The sequence below is a fragment of the Crocuta crocuta genome, unplaced genomic scaffold, assembly GCF_008692635.1.
Source record: "Crocuta crocuta isolate KB4526 unplaced genomic scaffold, BGI_CrCroc_1.0 scaffold709, whole genome shotgun sequence".
In the NCBI taxonomy this organism is placed as follows: Eukaryota; Metazoa; Chordata; class Mammalia; order Carnivora; family Hyaenidae; genus Crocuta; species Crocuta crocuta.
In genome coordinates this window covers 1,680,019-1,697,990 of record NW_027530619.1, presented here as the reverse complement: position 1 = coordinate 1,697,990, position 17,972 = coordinate 1,680,019, and the positions used below count along the sequence as shown (strand labels likewise).

The window sequence follows — 17,972 nt, the reverse complement described above, 5'->3', positions numbered from 1 at the left end:
ACATACCCACCATCAATGAAGTGGACAACTTAGTACAAAGGTTCATTAACAAGCAGATACAAAAACAGGAATAGGCAGAAAATAATTCTGATGGCAGATAAGAAAACTTTTTCATAGATTACGTCACTGGTTTTTATTCTCTCAATCTTGGAATTGGAGAAGACAGAGAACTGAGAGGGCCATCAGGGCCCAGAATTCTAGGGCTAACATTGGGCCATCAGGAAGAAATATAAGAAAGTGCATCCATGGATTATTGAGTACTATTTATCCTATATTTATATCTGAAAGTACATGGCAGTGATGAATCAATGAGACATGACTGAATAAGTAGCAAACGGGAGATAAATTTGCACAAGAAACAATGAATACAGATCTATAGTATTTAATACTATTTTCGGAAAATATAAATAAAAATTCTTCACCTATCAATCTGAAAATCCTTTAAAACACAAAGTTATCTTCAGAGGTGACTGGCTGGCTCAGTCAGTTAAGCATCCAACTCTTTCTTGATTTTGGCCCAGGTCATGATCTCACAGTTTGTGAGTTTGAGCCTCTTGTCTGGTTCTGCACTGGCAGAGCCTAACTTGCTTAGGATTTTCTGCCCCTCCCCTGCTTGTTCTCTCTCTCTCTCTCTCTCTCAAAAATAAATAAATAAATATTTAAATAAAAACCCACAAAGTCATCTTCAGTATACATTCCTTTTACTGAAAATAGAATGTTGATCTCAGAGGTGTATGTGGAATCTGTTAACTTTTCCAGCTTGCAGCCCTAAATGAAATGAGAAAGAAATGTTAATGCTTTAAAAAGTTTCAATTTACAAAACAGGATAATGAAATTTAAATAAAACAATTCAATTAAAAATGGTACATTTAGGTAGATCTCTGTGGGAAAGTAAAAAATATATATTAAATAATGCTTACAGGACAATTTTAAAATTTCTGTCAAATAACTCTCTTGTCTGTATTTTTAAGTGAATGATGGAGAGTATCAAATTATTGACATTTTTATTGTATTGGCTATATTTTTTAAAGTGGTTGAATTTGAATATACCAACAGTTTAAGTTTTAATTGCCATTATTTATAATACATAAAAAATTACTACATTATCAATACTTAAATTTCTGGCAAAATACCTAAACTGCAATTGTTTTTTAAAAGTTTTTTACTGTTTATTCATTTTTGTAAAAGAGAGACAGAGCATGAGCAGGGAAGGTGAAAAGAGAGAGGTAGACACAGAATCTGAAGCAGGCTCCAGGCTCTGAGCTGTCAGCATAGAACCCAACTTGGAGCTGCAGTACTTGAAGAGATCATGACCTGAATGCAAGTTGGACATTTAACTATCTAAGCCACCAAGGCACCCACTGAAGTGTAATTTCTAAATAAGCAAAGCGGTATACTGACTTTCAAAAACCTCTTTAAAAGTTTTGGGGGAAAAATGATATTGAAAACAATTACTCCATTGTAGACTTAGCTAGCTTTACGTGAAGGAATAGGCAGTATCATTTCTGCAGTGTAGATTCCTGATTAGGGTCTTTATCATGTTAATTAGCCACTCCAGGAATGGGAATTACTGATTTAGGCACCATAGGAGTTAAACAGTAAACTGTTTTGTAATGTAACGTTAGCTTACACACACTGGCAACCCACCTTTTCAATATCAAAGTAAGTTCAAAGCATAGTACAGCCATTATTACAGTCTTCCACATTAGTCAAAATGATCATTTTGAAAAAAATAGATATAACTTTATCAATTTGTTGATCAAAACCAATGACTTTTCCTGGTCCTGAGAATGAAATGCAAATTCCTTAACAGAGTTTTTAAGGCATTCCAAGATTATTTCTTTTCATTACCTTTGCAATGTCATTTCAAGACCCTCTAGTGTACTACAAAACAAAACAAAACAAATAAATAAAATTAAAAAAAACCCAGTTAACTTTCAATTCCTAAAGCACCCAAACCCTTATCCATTTTAGACCGTTGTGTTTGCTGTTCCCATTTTTCTATACATGGTTGACTTTTCTCATCCTCTGATTCACACATATTTCATTTTTTAAAATATATATATTTTTTTCTCTTTGACCTGTCTACCTTGACTACTCCAAGAAGCCTTGCCATCTCTGATCCTATGAATCTTTACCTCAGCATTTTCCATTTTTAATCAGAGCACTTATAATACTTTTTAATGACATTAATTTTTGTTGATTTAAGTGCTTTTTACTTCTCTTTCCATCATGAGTACCATTTAACTAAATTTTATTAAGGGGACAGACTATGACTGTTTCATTCAACACTATATACCCACTATATAACATCATATCTAGCATACAATAAGTTCTTGAATGTGTCTATAAAGTAAACAAATCTGTGATATTTCATACTTTCCTGTGTCATCAGAAAATAATATATCTTGGCAGTTGGGTTGTAAAATCAACCTCTGCTTAGGAAAAGGCTCATCTTGAACTCATTGGGCATTTTATTAAAATAATATCTTGGTAGAATATTTTCTCGACTCTCCTAAAGGATTAATTTCAAATAAAACCCCATTCAGATGTAACTAAGTTGGCGATGTGGACATATAACTTTTAATCACATATATCTAATCCTGTCTTGCCTTCTTAAGATCATTTTGCTTTAATTTAGCATCTATTCTTTCTGTTAATAAAGTGAATGTATTTCCAAAATGCTCATGATGTAACAAAACCTGTCACATGTAATTTTCCTCTATTATTTCATTAAATCTTTATGACAATTCACTGGAAGAGGTATTATCATCCATGTTTTATTGAGGAGAACATAAAGAGACCATAGAAGAAAAATAACTTGCTAAAGAATGAAGAAGTGGATACTTGCAGAACCAGGATTTAAAAGCATAGTGTATGCTAAAGGGCTACTACTGAAACCTTGATAGAAATTTATTATACATTTAGTTTTATTTTCAACATTACAGACAATTTATATGTCACTTCAAAACACATAAGCATACTAAAATAAAGACTTGTCAACACTACAGAATTTTTAAAAACAGCCTCAAAATATAGATACATTTTATTGCCAGAGCATCATCCTTGTAAGAAAAGTGTGATTTTTTTTATAGTATAAAACTTTATATATTTTTAATAGCAGAAAAATATTATTACAAGTTACCACAAGAAAAATGAGAACTAAAGAAGATACAGAACTGAAAAATAACTGAGAACAAGAGAATAAACATAAAGAGCAGAGAGAACAAAATACCTCTTTTTGCAAAAATCTCTGAAAGTGTATGCTATCTGGAAAAAAAAAAAGAAAAGGAATGTGCATGCCAAACTTCGTTTTTCATTTTGCTTTGTTTCTCAGTTCAAGGTTAGGAATGTGAAATACAACAGACTACAAATTACAAACTATACAGCCTACATAACAAGCACAAAATGTTGCCTTAGTTCCTTCTTTTCTTTTTACTATTGTATCCTGCCTCTAAAACACGTATGTCTGATAACCAAATTATGGAAATGATTTGAAATCATTCTTGCGACCTCATTTATAGAGCTTTTGATGCTTGCTGAATATGAGAGAGAGTAGAAAATATATTTAAACCAATTACGGTTTTCTCCATAATCGTGATTCTCTAGACTCCTCAATTTTATATACAAATCTATATAATTATAGGAAATGAAATGGAGTTGCATGATTTAGCTTTAATATAAAATAAGAATCCTCTTCCTAACTTAACTAGTAGATAAAAGAGACAGCAGGTTTTGAAATTCATGTGAGCAAATCTCATCAGCAGAAGGTAAAAGACATGACTATCTCAACGTGAAAGGTGAGAATATAAAAATATAACTGTTTTTAGTTAAATAAAATTATGCACATTTATGCTTTTGATTTTTTTTTTTTTTGCAGCAATCTACATTCTAATACACATAAAAATAATGTTGCTTGGGGAGCCTAAGTGGCTCAGTCGGTTGAGTGTCTGACTTTGACTCAGGTCATGATCTCACACTTCGTGGGTTCAAGGCCAGCATCGGGCTATGTGCTGACAGCTAGCCCAGAGCCTGGTGCCTGTTTCAGATTCTGTGTCTCTCTCTGTCTCTGACCCTTCCCTGCTCACGGTGTCTCTCTCTCTCTCAGAAATAAATTTTTTAAAAATCATTAAAAGATAAAAATAAAAATAAATAATGTCACTAGTAAGGTAGAAAATTCATTAAAAAATTATAGTGACAACAGCAACTATCACAAAGAGCATACTTACCCATGTCATGGAGGCCCAAATCTAGATAACAGTGTGCACACTGTCCATCTACAGGCTCAAGAACATACAAATTATTTGTTAATTATTTGTTTTAGTCCATAGACTAAAAGACTTTAATGACCTTAATAAGCGTTTGCAGAGCCAGAAGACAACCTAAGAATAGTTACATTAATAGTTAATCTTCATTCCTTCTTTCCTAAATGTATCAACAGGTGAAATGTTCAGACTCAAATGATATTAGTCTTTATATCTCTTCTACTCTATACAGAAAAACCTAGTTATTTAACACATTATCAAATGCCATTATCACATTATAACTACAGCACAGAAAATTTTAAAGATTTGCATTTAATTTTCATAGGCTAGCAAATGAAACAGTAGTCTCTGTCTTGTGAAAATAAAACATGTTTTAGATTATATACCTCATTATAATACGGAGGTTATATTCACATACATGAATTACATGTATCTCCAGTTCTTATTCTCCTTTTCTGCTCCCACTTAGAGCAAATCCCATAGAATTCTTTTCATACTTGCTCTCCTTCCTCTCCACCTTCTTTCTTGAATTTAAATAATGTTTAGCATGAAGATTATCACTGAAAAGTTACTAAGTCAGAGTCCAGTGCATTAGCTAGGTTTTCTTTTCCATTTTCTTATATCAGTTGAGTAACATTACCACACGCATCATTTTCTCCTCCTTCTCCATTAAGTGGAACTTTAGGAGCCTTATACTCTCCAATTAACCTCCATTAACACTCCTCTTGTTCTCATACATCTACCAGCAAGAAGTCAATAAGAGGATCTAGGACAAAGCGTTGCAAGATACTCTTATTTCCTAATACCACAAAATTTATCAAAAGGAGTTGGGTCAATGTGGCTGAGAATTAGGGAGCCCCAAGTTCCCTCATCCCTCAAAACAACAGTATTGAGGCCAGAAGACTTGAAATTCCAGGAATCTGGGCTACAGAGTGAGAGAAACATCTCCAGGCGAACATGGGGACAGTGTGGCAAGCCATAGGTGCATGATTGCAAACTGGGAAAGATAAAAAATGGGTAGCATAGGCCCAGAGGGGAGGGATCCCTTTCTTTCTTTTTTTTAAAAATTTTAATGTTTTTTAATTTATTTTTGAGAGACAGAGAGAGATAGCACGAGCCATGGAGGGCCAAAGAGACACAGAATCCGAAGACAGGCTCCATGCTCAGAGACAGACACGGGCCTCAAACCCATGAACCATGAGATCATGACCTGAACGTAAGTAGGATGCTCAACCTACTGAGCCACCCAAGTGCCCCGGGAGGGATCCCTTTTTGTGGAGAGATAAACTGAAGAGAAAGAGAAGCTACAGGATTATATTTTGACAAGAGAAAAACCTATTTGGACCACAGACAGAGGAATGGAAAAAAAACTGAGAGAAGGCCAATTTCTAACTTGCAAATAGCCTTAGTTAGGAGTGATGATCCAGGATTGGGACACATTCTCTGGACTGGGGCCACCCTCTTCACACACCTTGCAGGGAGAGGGAACCACCCCCAGGCTCAGTAGCGGGCTCAGAGGCACCTTGGGAGAGGAGTCCCCTCCCTTGGGTGCTGAGTGCTATGGGAAGAAGGTATACAGCCATTTGAAGGGCAAAAGACCCTGCAGGTGCCTGCCAGCCATAGGCCCTGTGTTGGCTGGGAGGAGTGGTGCTACCCCAGAAACAGAGCTCGCTGAGCAGGATTCTTTAAGAACTCAGAGTTTGAATCCAAGCCTGCTGGGAGCAGCGTGGCCTCTCTGGATGACAGTCACAGCAAGGAAATGGCAGTGTTTGCACAGCTCCTGCCATGAGAAGGGAAAACTGGTATCTCCTTCTGCTACTACTGGCTCATGTTGGAAATGAGGCTGCTGGTATTGACCGGGCCTCACAATATTCCATATCAGACCAATATTCCCCGCACAGATTGCTCATAAGGAAAAGCATATCCCTGCCTTTTCCAAAGAGATTTCAGATAAAAACATTGTGGATAATTGTTAAAAGGCTCTTCCTAAGGGTCTTGCAGATCCAAGACTTAACACATAAAAGGGGCCCGAGTCTAGCCCTGAGACAAAGAGCCTAATTTACAGTTAAGGGCAGATATCCACCCTCACCCATTTGTTTCTGCTTGGAGCATTTTCTGGCCTTGTATATGCTGATTGCTCCCTGTGAAGGAACCTATTGAGGAACTACTTTTGTCATTATGGGAGCAAAGGTGTTTCCTGGAAGACCTGTTTTTCTTGATACTTCCACCTTAAAAGAAGTAACTTCACCCTTCTTATGCTAAAAACTTTGTCTAAAGATACCTTCTCCCCCATAGGATAAGCATCTCAATCACTATTGATAAAGGTTATGCAGGAGTCTTCTAGATTTCTGGGAAATTCTTACATATCAAAGAAGTTTGTTATCAGAAATCATTGTCTAAGGCAAATGCCAGTTCTGTGCCATCCCCCAAACACTTAATGATAAAATAAAATTGAGCCCCAGTCAGAGCAGAGATGCCTACCTGGTGACCAGAAAGAATCTCGGGGGCTCTCTCACTCTCTCTCTTGCCGACACCATCCATCCTTCAAGGACCCCTGGACCTGCCAGAGTCAGCCTCCGACACAAGCCCAGTGCATGGGAGACATGGGAGACTGTGGAGCAGGACAAACTGCCCTGCTTGTGTCTACAGGGCACTGTGAGGACTGCCTGTTCAGAGTCGTTTGGGACACCCAGTCTAGGGAGGAGAGACTGGAGCATCACCATTTTTCTTCCCATCACCAATAAGGTAGGACTTCAGGGAACAAGGTGGGGCTTCACAGTGGAGGTGGGACAAGCTTACACCAAACCCTGCCCACACCCTGAGTATCTACTGAAGTGAGATTGACACTGGCTGAACGAGACAGCCCCTCCTCCAGACCAGCACAGCCATGGGTTCCAAGGCACCATCATATATTGGTCCAGCAGTTTTGCATTTTCTGATTTGATTCTTGGTCAATTCTTACTATATATATATATATATATATATATAGTGTGTGTGTGTGTGTGTGTGTGTGTCTGTGTATGTGTGTGTGTGTATAAATATATATTCCCTCTTATTTCTCCCCTCCTCTATTCTGGTTGGTTTGTTTTAGCAGACATTTATAATCTATTCTTTTTATACCTCTTCTATATCACCTCCTTTATTTTCTTCTCTCTTCCTCTGGATTAAGCCATATAGTTTCTCTAATTCTCTGCCTGGTCAATTTTTTGTTTGTTTTCTTTTTTCCCACCCCTGTCACTTCTCTGTATGGGATAAAGCTTCTTCCTCCACCACCCCTATTTTAATTTTTTTTCAGGAGTTATTTCACAAATAAATCAAAGCACACCTGATGGAAAGTCTGAACTATCATTAAGAGTAGGGAGGTAAAGCAACCAGAGTCACAACAACAGAGAGCATGCAACACACTAGAAAAACATTTCCTGAAGGACCAGGCATTAGACAGTTTATAATCCCTTTTTTGATATAGTAGTGATCACATGTTCAGGACACATGACAAGCTATTAAAACACATAAAGGACAGAAAACTAGCTAAAATGATGAAATGGAAGAATTCCCATCAAAAGAAACTTCAGGAAGAAATGAGAGCCAGATAATTGCTCAAAACAAATATAAACAATATATCTAATCATGAATTTAGAATTATTGCCAGAAGTGTAGTATCTGGGCTTGAAAAGCATAGAAGACATCAGAGGGTCTATTGCTGCAGATCAGGGAACTAACAAATAGTCACAACATGGGGTCCCTGGGTGGCTCAGTCGGTTAAGTGTCCAACTTCAGCTCAGGTCATGATCTCATAGTTTGTGGGTTCGAGGCCCAAGTCAGGCTCTGTGCTGATAGCCAGCTCAGAGCCTGGAGCCTGTTTCGGATTCTGTGTCTCCCTCTCTCTCTGACCCTCCCCTATTCATGCTCTCTCACTCTCTCTCTCTCTCTCTCTGAAATAAATTTAAAGAAATAATAAAAAAAGAAATAGTCACAACAAATTAAGAAATTCTGTAAATGAAATGCAAAATAAACTAGATGTGGTGACAGCAAGGATGCATGAGGCGGGGAGGAAAACTAAGTGAAATAGAAGATAAAATTATAGAAAATGATGAAGCCAAGAAACAGAGAGATAAAAAAAAATACTAGATCACGAGGGGAGAATTAGAGAGCTGTGATTCAATGAAATGTAGTATCTCTATCATAGGCATTCCAGAATAAAAGAGAGAGAAAGGGGCAGAAGGTTTATTTGAACAAATTATAGCTGAGAACTTCCTTAATCTGGGGAAAGAAGTATACATGCAAATCCAAGAGACACAGAGAGAACTGTTTCAAAATAAACAAGAATAGGTCATCACCATGGCATATCATAATGAAACTGGCAAAATACAAAGATAAAGAGAGACTACTGAAAGCAGCTAGGGACAAGCAGGCCTTAACCTACAATGGAAGACATATAGGGTAGTAGCAGACCTGTCCACTGAAACTTGGCAGGCCAGAAGGGAGTGGCATGAAATATTCAATGTGATGAATAGGAAAAATATGCAGCCAAGAATCGTTTATCCAGCAAGACTGTCATTCAGAATAGGAGGAGATATATTGGCATTTCCAGGCAAACAAAAACTGAAGCCATTCATCACTATTAAAGGAGTCCTTCAAGAGATCCTAAGGGATACTCTGTGAGTGGAATGCTGCAAAGACTACAAAGAACCAGAGACATCACCATTAGCATAAAACCTACAGATAACACAATGACACTAAATCCATGTCTTTCAATAATCAGTCTGACTGTAAATAGACAAATTACCCCAATCAAAAGCCATAGAGTATCAGAATGGATAAAAATCCAAGATCCATCTATTTGCTGTCTACAAGAGACTCATTTTAGACCTAAGGATACCTTCATATTCAAAGTGAGGGGAAGGAGAACCATCTATCATGATACTGGAAGTCAAAAGAAAGATGGAGTAGCCATACTTATATCAGACAAACTAGATTTTATTTTTTTTATTTTTTTTTATATTTTTATTTATTTCTAGGAGAGAGAGAGAGACAGCGTGAGCAGGGGAGGGTCAGGGAGAGAGGGAGATACAGACTCTGAAATAGGCTCCAGGCTCTGATCTGGCAGTCAGCACAAAGCCCGACGCAGGGCTCGAACCCACGAACCGCAAGATCATGACCTAAGCGAATGTCGGACGCTTAACCGACTAAGCCACCCAGGCACCCCATGACAAACTAGATTTTAAACTAAAGACTTTAACAAGAAATGAAGGTGGCATTATATCATAATTAAGGAGTCTATCCATCAAGGACTAACAATTGTAAAGGTTTATGTCCCCAACTTGAGAGAACCCAAATATATGAATCAATTAATCACAAACATAAGCAATCTTACTGATAATAATACAGTAATTGTAGGAGACTTTAATATTCCATCTACAATAATGGACAGATCATCTAGGCATAAAATCATAAACAATGGTCTTGAATGATACACTGGACCAGATGGACCTCATAGATATATTCAGAACCTTTCATCCAAAAGCAGCAAAATATACATTCTTTTCTAGTACATATAGAGCATTCTCTAAAATAGATCACATATTGGGTCACAAAACAATCCTCAATAAATATAAAAGAATTGAAATCATACCATGCATATTTTCAGATGATAATACTATGAAACTTGAAATCAATCACAGAAAGCATTTTGAAGTCTCCTGATGCAGGGAGGTTAAAGAACATACTACTAAAAAATGAATGGGGTGGGGGGGATGCCTGGGTGGCTCAGTCCGTTAAGTGTCGGACTTTGGCTCAGGTCACATCACACGGTTCATGGGTTCGAGCCCCGCGTCAGGCTCTGTGCTCATGGCTAGCTCAGAGCCTGGAACCTGCTTCAGATTCTGTATCTCCCTCTCTCTCCGATTCTCCCCTGCTCGCATTCACTCTCTCACCATCTCAGAAGTGAATAAATATTTTTAAAAAATGAATGAATGGGTCAACCAGGCAATTAAAGAAGAAATTAAAAATCGTATAGAATTTGGGCAACCTGGGTGGCTTAATCAGTTAACTGTCCAACTTTGGCTTAGGTCATAATCTCACAGTTTTTGAGTTCAGACCCTGTGTTGGGCTCTGTGCTGACAGCTCAGAACCTGGAGCCTGCTTCAGATTCTGTGTCTCCCTCTCTTTCTGCCCCTCCCTTGCTCACACTCTGTCTCTCTCTCTCTTTCAAAAATAAATAAATATTTAAAAATGTATAGAAGCAAATGAAAATGAAAACATGACAGTCCATGTCCTTTGGGATGCAGCAAAGGCAGTCTTAAGAGAAAAATGCATTACAATCCAAGCCTAAATGAAGAAACAAGAAAAATTCCAAATATAGAACCTAACTTCACACCTAAAGGAACTAGAAGCAGGGCAACAAAGAAATCTCAAAGCCAGGAGAAGAAGAGAAATAATAAATGTTAGAGCAGAGATAAACAATATAGAATTCAAAAAACAGTAGACTAGCTCAATGAATGTAAGAGCTGGGTTTTTGAAAGAACAAACACGATTGATAAACCCCTACCCAAACAGATAAAATAACGAATCAAAGAAGAGAGATCATAACCAACACTACAGAAATACAAAGTGTTATTGGAAAATACTATAAAAAATTATACGCCAACAAGCTGGACAAAATGGATGAAATGGATAGACTCCTAGACGCCCACACACTACCAAAACAGGAAGAAACAGGAACAAATAGAAAAATTGAACAGACCCAAAAATAGTGAAGAAATTGAATCAGTTATTAAAAATCTCCCAACAAATAAGAGTCCTGGCCTAGATAGCTTCCCAGGGGTATTCTACCAGACATTTAAAGCAGAATTAATACCTATCCTTCTCAAGCTGTTGAAAGAGAGAGAGAGAGAGAGAGAAAGAGAGAGAGAGAGAGAGAAATGGAAGGAAAGCTTCTAGACTCTTCCTATGAAGCCAGAGATACTTACCAAACAAGACAGAGATTCCACTACAAAGGAGAATTACAGGCCAATATCCCTGATGAACATGGATACACAAATTCCCAACAAGATTCTAGCCAATCAAATTCAACAGTATATTAAAAGAATTAGTCACCATGATCAGGCGTGATGGATTCCTAAGCTGCAGGGCTGATTTGGTATTCACAAATGAATCAATGTGATACATCACACTAATAGAAAGGATAAGAACCATATGATCTTTTCAATAGATGCAGAAAAAAGCATTTGACAGAATACAGCATCCTTTCTTAATAAAAACCCTGAAGAAAGTTGGGAGAGATGGAACATACTTTAACATCATAAAAGGCATATATGAAAGGCCCATAGCTAATATCATCCTTAATGGGGAAAACTGAGAGCATTTCCCCCCAAGATTAGGATGTCCACTCTCACCACTTTTGTATAACATAGTGTTGAAAGTCCTAGCCTCAGCAATCAGACAACAAAATGAAATAAAAGGCATAAAAATTTGCAAAGAAGAAGTCAAACTTTTACTTTAGCAGATAACATGATACTCTTCATGGAATACCTGAAAGACCCCAAAAAGCACTAGAACTGATTCAAGGATTCAACAAAGTTGTAGGATACAAAATCAATGTACAAAAATCAAGTACATTTCTATACACCAATAATGAAGCAATAGAAAGAGAAATCAAGAAATTGATCCCATTTACATTGTACCAAGAACTATAAAATACTTAGTAACAAACCTATCCAAAGATATATTAAAAAATATATCTATATGCTGAAAACTATAGAAAAAATAAATTGAAGATACAAGGTACAGAAAAACATTTCATGCTGATGGCTTGGAAGTACAAATATTGTTAAAATGTCAATGTTACCCAGGGCAAGCTACACATTCAGTGTAATTCCAATCAAAATTATACTGGCATTCTTCTCAGAGCTAGAATAATCGAAAAATTTGTATGTAACTGCAAAAGACCCTGAAAAGCCAAAGTAATATTGAAAAAGAAAACCAAAGCTTAAGACATCACAATCCCAGACTTCAGCTGCTACAACAAAGCTGTAATCAAGACAGTAAGGTATTGGCACAAAAACAGGCATATAGACCAATGGAATAGAACAAAACCCTGAATTGGACACACACATATTTGGCCAACTTATCTTTGAAAGCAGGAAAGAATATCCAGTGGAAAAAAGATAGTCTCTTTAGCAAATGCTGTAGGGAGAACTGGACAGCAAAATGCAGAAAAATGAAATTGGACCACTTTCTTACACCATACACAAAAATAAGCTCAAGATGAATGAAAGACCTAAATGTGAGACAGAAAACCATCAAAGCCCTTGAGGAGAAAGCAAACAACAACCTCTTTGACCTCAACTGCAGCAACTTCTTAGTGGACATGTCTTCAAAGGCAAGGGAAATAAAAGCAAAATTGAACTATTGGGACTTCATCAAGATAAAAAAAATCTTCTGCACAGCAAAGGCAACCAACAGAATGGGAGAAGATATTTGCACATGACATAGCAAATAAAGGATTAGTATCCAAAATCTATAAAGAACTTACCAAACTCAACACCCAAAAAACAAATAATCCAGTGAAGAAATGGGCAGAAGACATGAATAGACACTTTTCCAAAGAAGACATCCAGATGACCAACAGACACATGAAAAGATGGTCAACATTTCTTATCATCAGGGAAATACTAATCAAAACCACACTGAGGTACTACCTCACACCAGTCAAATTGGCTAAAATTAACAACTCAGGAAACAACAGATGTTGGTGAGGATGTGGAGAAATGGGAACCTTCTCGCACTGTTGGTGGGATTGCAAACTGGTGCAGTCACTCTGAAAAACAGTATGGAAGTTTCTCAAAAAATTAAAAATAGAACTACCCTGTGACTCAGCAATAGCACCAACAGGAATTTATCCAAAGGATACCAAGAATGTTGATTAATAGGGGAACATGTACCCCAATGTTTATAACAGTGCTATCAACAATAGTCAAATTATGGAAGGGGCTCAAATGTCAAATGTCCACCAACTGATGAATGGATAAAGAAGATATGGTTTATATATACAATGGACTAGTACTGCAAATGAAATCTTGTCATTCACATCAACATGGATGGAGCTGGAGGGTAATATGCTAAGTGAAATAAGTCAGAGAAAGACATATGTTTTCACTCACATGTGGAATTTGAGAAAATTAACAGAAGACCATGAAGGAAGGGGAAAAGTAGTTTCAAACAGAAAGGGAGGTAACCCATAAAACAGTCTTAAATACAAAGAATAAACTGAGGATTGAAGGGAGACGGGGAGAAGAGAATATGGGTGATAGGCATTGAAGAGGGCACTTGTTGGGATGAGCACTGGGCGTTGTATGTAAGCAATGAATCCTGAGAATCTATGCCCCAAACCAAGAGCATACTGTATACACTGCATGTTAGCTACCTTTTCAATAAATTATATTTATAAAGAAAATATAAAATAAAATAAAATTTATCAAAAATTTCATCTCTACAAACACAAGACCTCATCACATTTTGTTCTTCATCACCCATTGTCGATCACCACAAGAAATCTAAGTCTCTCAGATTACCTCTCATCTAAAGCACTCAAATCCCCATTTGGGTGCACCCTCCCACTTTATGACTCCATGTCTCTCCTCCTAAATCTTGAAATCTTTGCCTTATGTCTACTGAAGCTGACAATTGTCTGCAAAATTGGGTCTGGGTATATTCGCCCAAAATATCTTTGCATAGACATCTTTTCTGTAAGCACTTTTGCTGCAAACATTTTTGCCATACAATTAATTGCCCGTAAGACAATTTTATTATAAAATATTTAAAAAATACCTAGTTTACAGTGTGCTTTGAATTTGGTTTCATCAACTGGTTGATAGCTTGGTTTCTCTTCTCTATTGATGCAGTACCCCCTTTTTTATATTATATAAATCTTTGACATCATAATGTCCTATATATGACACAGAGTTTTGTAACCATATTCACCATAGAACTTGGGAACATCTACCAACAGATATGTGACAATATGCCAAGAAAACAATAGTGTAAATGTCTTTCACAACGCCATACAAACTTCAGTTACAAATATACATCCTAGTATTTGGAAGCATATACCTCTCTTTCTATTTTTGTTTTATTATATTAAATTTTTATTTTAATTCCAATGTAGTTAACATACAGTGTTATATTAGTTTCATGTGTACAAAATAGTTATTCAATTACTCTTCTACACATTGCTCAGACTCATCATGATGAGTATACTCTTTAATCCCTATCACCTATTTCCTTTTTTTTAGTGTTTTGTTTTTTTTTTTAATTTTTGAGAGAGACAGAGTATGAGTGAGGAAGGAGCAGAGGGAGAGAGGGAGACAAAATCAGAAGCAGGCTCCAGGCTCCAAGCTGTCAGCACAGAGCCCGACACTGGGCTCGAACTCATGAACCATGAGATCATGACCTGAGCTGAAGTCAGACACTTAACTGACTGAGCCACCCAGGTGCCCTGATTCCATCACCTATTTCACTCATCCCCCATCCACCTCCCCTCTGGTAACCATCAGTTTTTTTTTTTCTTTTATTTATTGTTTATTTTTTAATATTTACTTATTTTTGAGAAACAGAGACAGAGCATGAGCAGGAGAAGGGCAGAAAGAGATGGAGACAGAGAATCCAAAGCAGGCTCCAGGCTTTGAGCTGTCAGCACAGAGCCTGATGAAGGGTTTGAACCCAGGAGCTGTGAGATCATGACCTGAGCCAAAGTCAGCTGTTTAGCCAACAGACCCACCCAGGCACCCCACTGTCAGTTTGTTTTCTGTTAATGTCTATTTCTTGGTTTCTTTCTCCTTTGTTTCTTAAATTCTACATATGAGTGAAATCATATACTATATGTCTTTCTCTGACTTAATTCACCTATCATTATATTCTGTAGCTCCATCTATGTTTTTGCAAATGGCTAGATTGATTTCATTATTTTTTATGGCTAAATAATAATCCATTGTGTATGTATATCACCCCTTCTTTAACCAATCATCTATTGATGGACACTTGGGCTCCTTCCATAATTTGGCTATTGCAAATAATGCTGCAATAAAAATAAGGATGCATATATCATTTTCAATTAGTGTTTTTGTATTCTTTGGGTAATTATCCAGTAGTGTGATTACAGGATCATATGGTATTTCTATTATTAATTTTTGAGGAGTCTTCATACTGTTTTCCACAGTGACTGCATCAGTTTGCACTCCCACCAATAATGCACCAGGGTTCCTTTTCCTCCACATCCTTTCTCACACTTGTTGTTTCTTGCTTTTTTTTATTTTAGCCGTTCTAGCAAGCGTGAGGTAGTATCTCATTGCAATTTTGATTTGCATTTCCCAGATGATAAGTGATGTTGAGCATCTTTTTATGTATCCTTTATGACAATCTGTATGTCTTCTTGGGAGAAATGTATGTTCATATTTTCTGCCCATTTTAATCAGATTATTATTGTTTTTATTTTGGTGTTGTATTTGTTGTATAAGTTCTTCATATTTTTGCATACTAACCTTTTATTGGATATATAATATGCAAATATCTTCTTTCATTCAGCTGGTTGCCTTTTAATTTTGTTGATTTTTTTCCTTCTCTGTGCAAAAGCTTTCTATCTTGATATAGTCTCAATAGTTTATTTTTGTTTTGTTTTCTTTGCCTCAGCAGATATATCTAGAAAAATGTTGCTATGGCAAATGTCAAAGAGATTATTGCTTGTGCTCTATTCTAGGATTCTTAGGGTTTTAGATCTCACATTTAGGTCTTTAATCCACTTAGACTTTATTTTTTGTGTGTAGTGTAAGGAAGTAGTTCAGTTTTATTCTTTTGCATGTAGCTGTCCAGTTTTCCCAACACCATTTGTTGAGTTTTTTTCCCATTGCATATTATTATATCTTTTGTTGAAGATTAATTGATCAGATAATTATGGGTTTTTTTCTCAGCTTTTATCCTGTTCTATTGACCTATGTGTCTATTTTTATGCCAATACCTTACTGTTTTGATTACTGCAGCTTTGTAATAGAGCTTGAAATCTGAATTGTGATGTCTCTAGCTTTGTTTTTCTTTTTCAAGATTGTTTTGGCTATTTGGGGTCTTTTGTGATTCCATATAAAATTTAGGATTATTTGTTCTAGTTCTGTGAAAAATGTTGTTGGGATTTTGATAGAGATTACATTAAATCTTCAGACTGCTTTTAAGTATCATGCACATTTAACAATATTTGTTCTTCCAAACCATGAGCATGGAATATCTTTCCATTTCTTTGGGTTGTCTTATATTACTTTCATCAGTGCTTTATAGTGTTCAGAGTATAGGTTTTCACCTCCTTGGTTAAGTTTTTTCTTGAGTATTGTATTCTTTTTGATGCAATTGTAAATGGGGTTGCTTTCATAATTGCTCTTTGTGCTGTTTCATTATTAGAGTATAGAAGTGCAACAGATTTCTGTACATTGCTTTTGTACCTTACAACCATAAAGGATTCATTTTTCAGTTCTAAGAGTTTTTGGTGGCATCTTTAGGGTTTTCTCTACCATAATGTCATTTGCAATAGTGAAAGTTTTACTTCTTTGCCATTCATTCCTTTTTCTTGTCTGATTGCTATGTATAGGAGGACTTCCTGTATTATAATCCATAAAAGTGGTGAGAGTGGATATCCTTGTCTTGTTCCTGATCTTAGGGGAAAGCCTGTCAGTTTTTCTTCATTGACTATGATATTAACTGTGGGTTTTTTGTATATGGCCTTTACTACGTGGAGGTATATTTCCTCTAAACTTACTTTGTTGAAGCTTTTTATCATGAATGGATGTTGTGCTTTGTCAAATGCTTTCTCTATACCTTTTGAAATAATTATATGCTTTTTATCCCTTATCTGATACCTCTGTTAATGAGGGAAGGTATGTCAGCTATAAAAGAAAAAAATCTGATAACAAATGAGGAGATAGATCAACAAAGAAAAAGAAAAAAATACAACATTACAAATGAAAGACTTCAAAGATAAGTGCATGGGTACAATCCACACAATAAAATTGGTGCAATATGGCTGTGAATACACACTATATATTTTGAATGTATTCAAATATTTTATATTTCCCAATAAAATCTTTTTAACTTTGCTATTTATTTTTCATGGTTCTTTATGTCCCTTTTTAATGAATGTCTCCTTTTATTTTTCATGATTTTTTCTTTTATACCAAAATCACCTTAAGGTGCTTAAGTTATGCAGCAACATTATTTGTGGCAAAAATGCTTGTAGCAAAGATCTTTATGGCCCAGATGCTTACAATGAGAATACCAGACATGAATTTTCACCTATTTTCTGAACTTCTGTTCTAAGTGCCTCCTTTGATCTCTTGATCTAACTGATTACTGGCTCTCCCCTGGAAACATGGCTTCTCCTTTTCTCAAAACTCTTAGTTACTTTCTCTGCACACTTATTTTATGATTGGACCAAAAATCAAAGTAAGTGTCCTCCTTGCTAGTTTCAAATAGTTTTTTTTTTCTTTTTCCAGTAAACATTCTCAACATTGAGTCACATGTCAGCATACCATAGTACCCAATATTCCTGATTATTATTGTCACCTGTAGAATCCCCAAGTTAATTGCCCTCATTCAGTCAATATTTTAACTCCTAGATCTCTGTTTACTCTATAACACTACTATTATTTATGTATCTGAGTGATCTCAATA

At 36.2% G+C, this 17,972-nt stretch overlaps 1 long non-coding RNA gene across 1 annotated transcript in view; it reads right to left on the bottom strand.

The window, feature by feature from the left end:
• Nucleotides 1-684: 684 nt before the first annotated feature.
• Nucleotides 685-17,972, bottom strand: part of LOC144234769 (uncharacterized) — a 34,166-nt gene continuing 16,878 nt past the window's right edge. Inside the window, exons 2-3 of the long non-coding RNA XR_013336071.1 lie at nucleotides 4,230-4,284; nucleotides 685-768 (exon numbers count right to left, since the gene is read on the bottom strand). This is a non-coding gene — a long non-coding RNA (uncharacterized LOC144234769). The remainder of the gene's footprint in view (nucleotides 769-4,229; nucleotides 4,285-17,972) is intronic.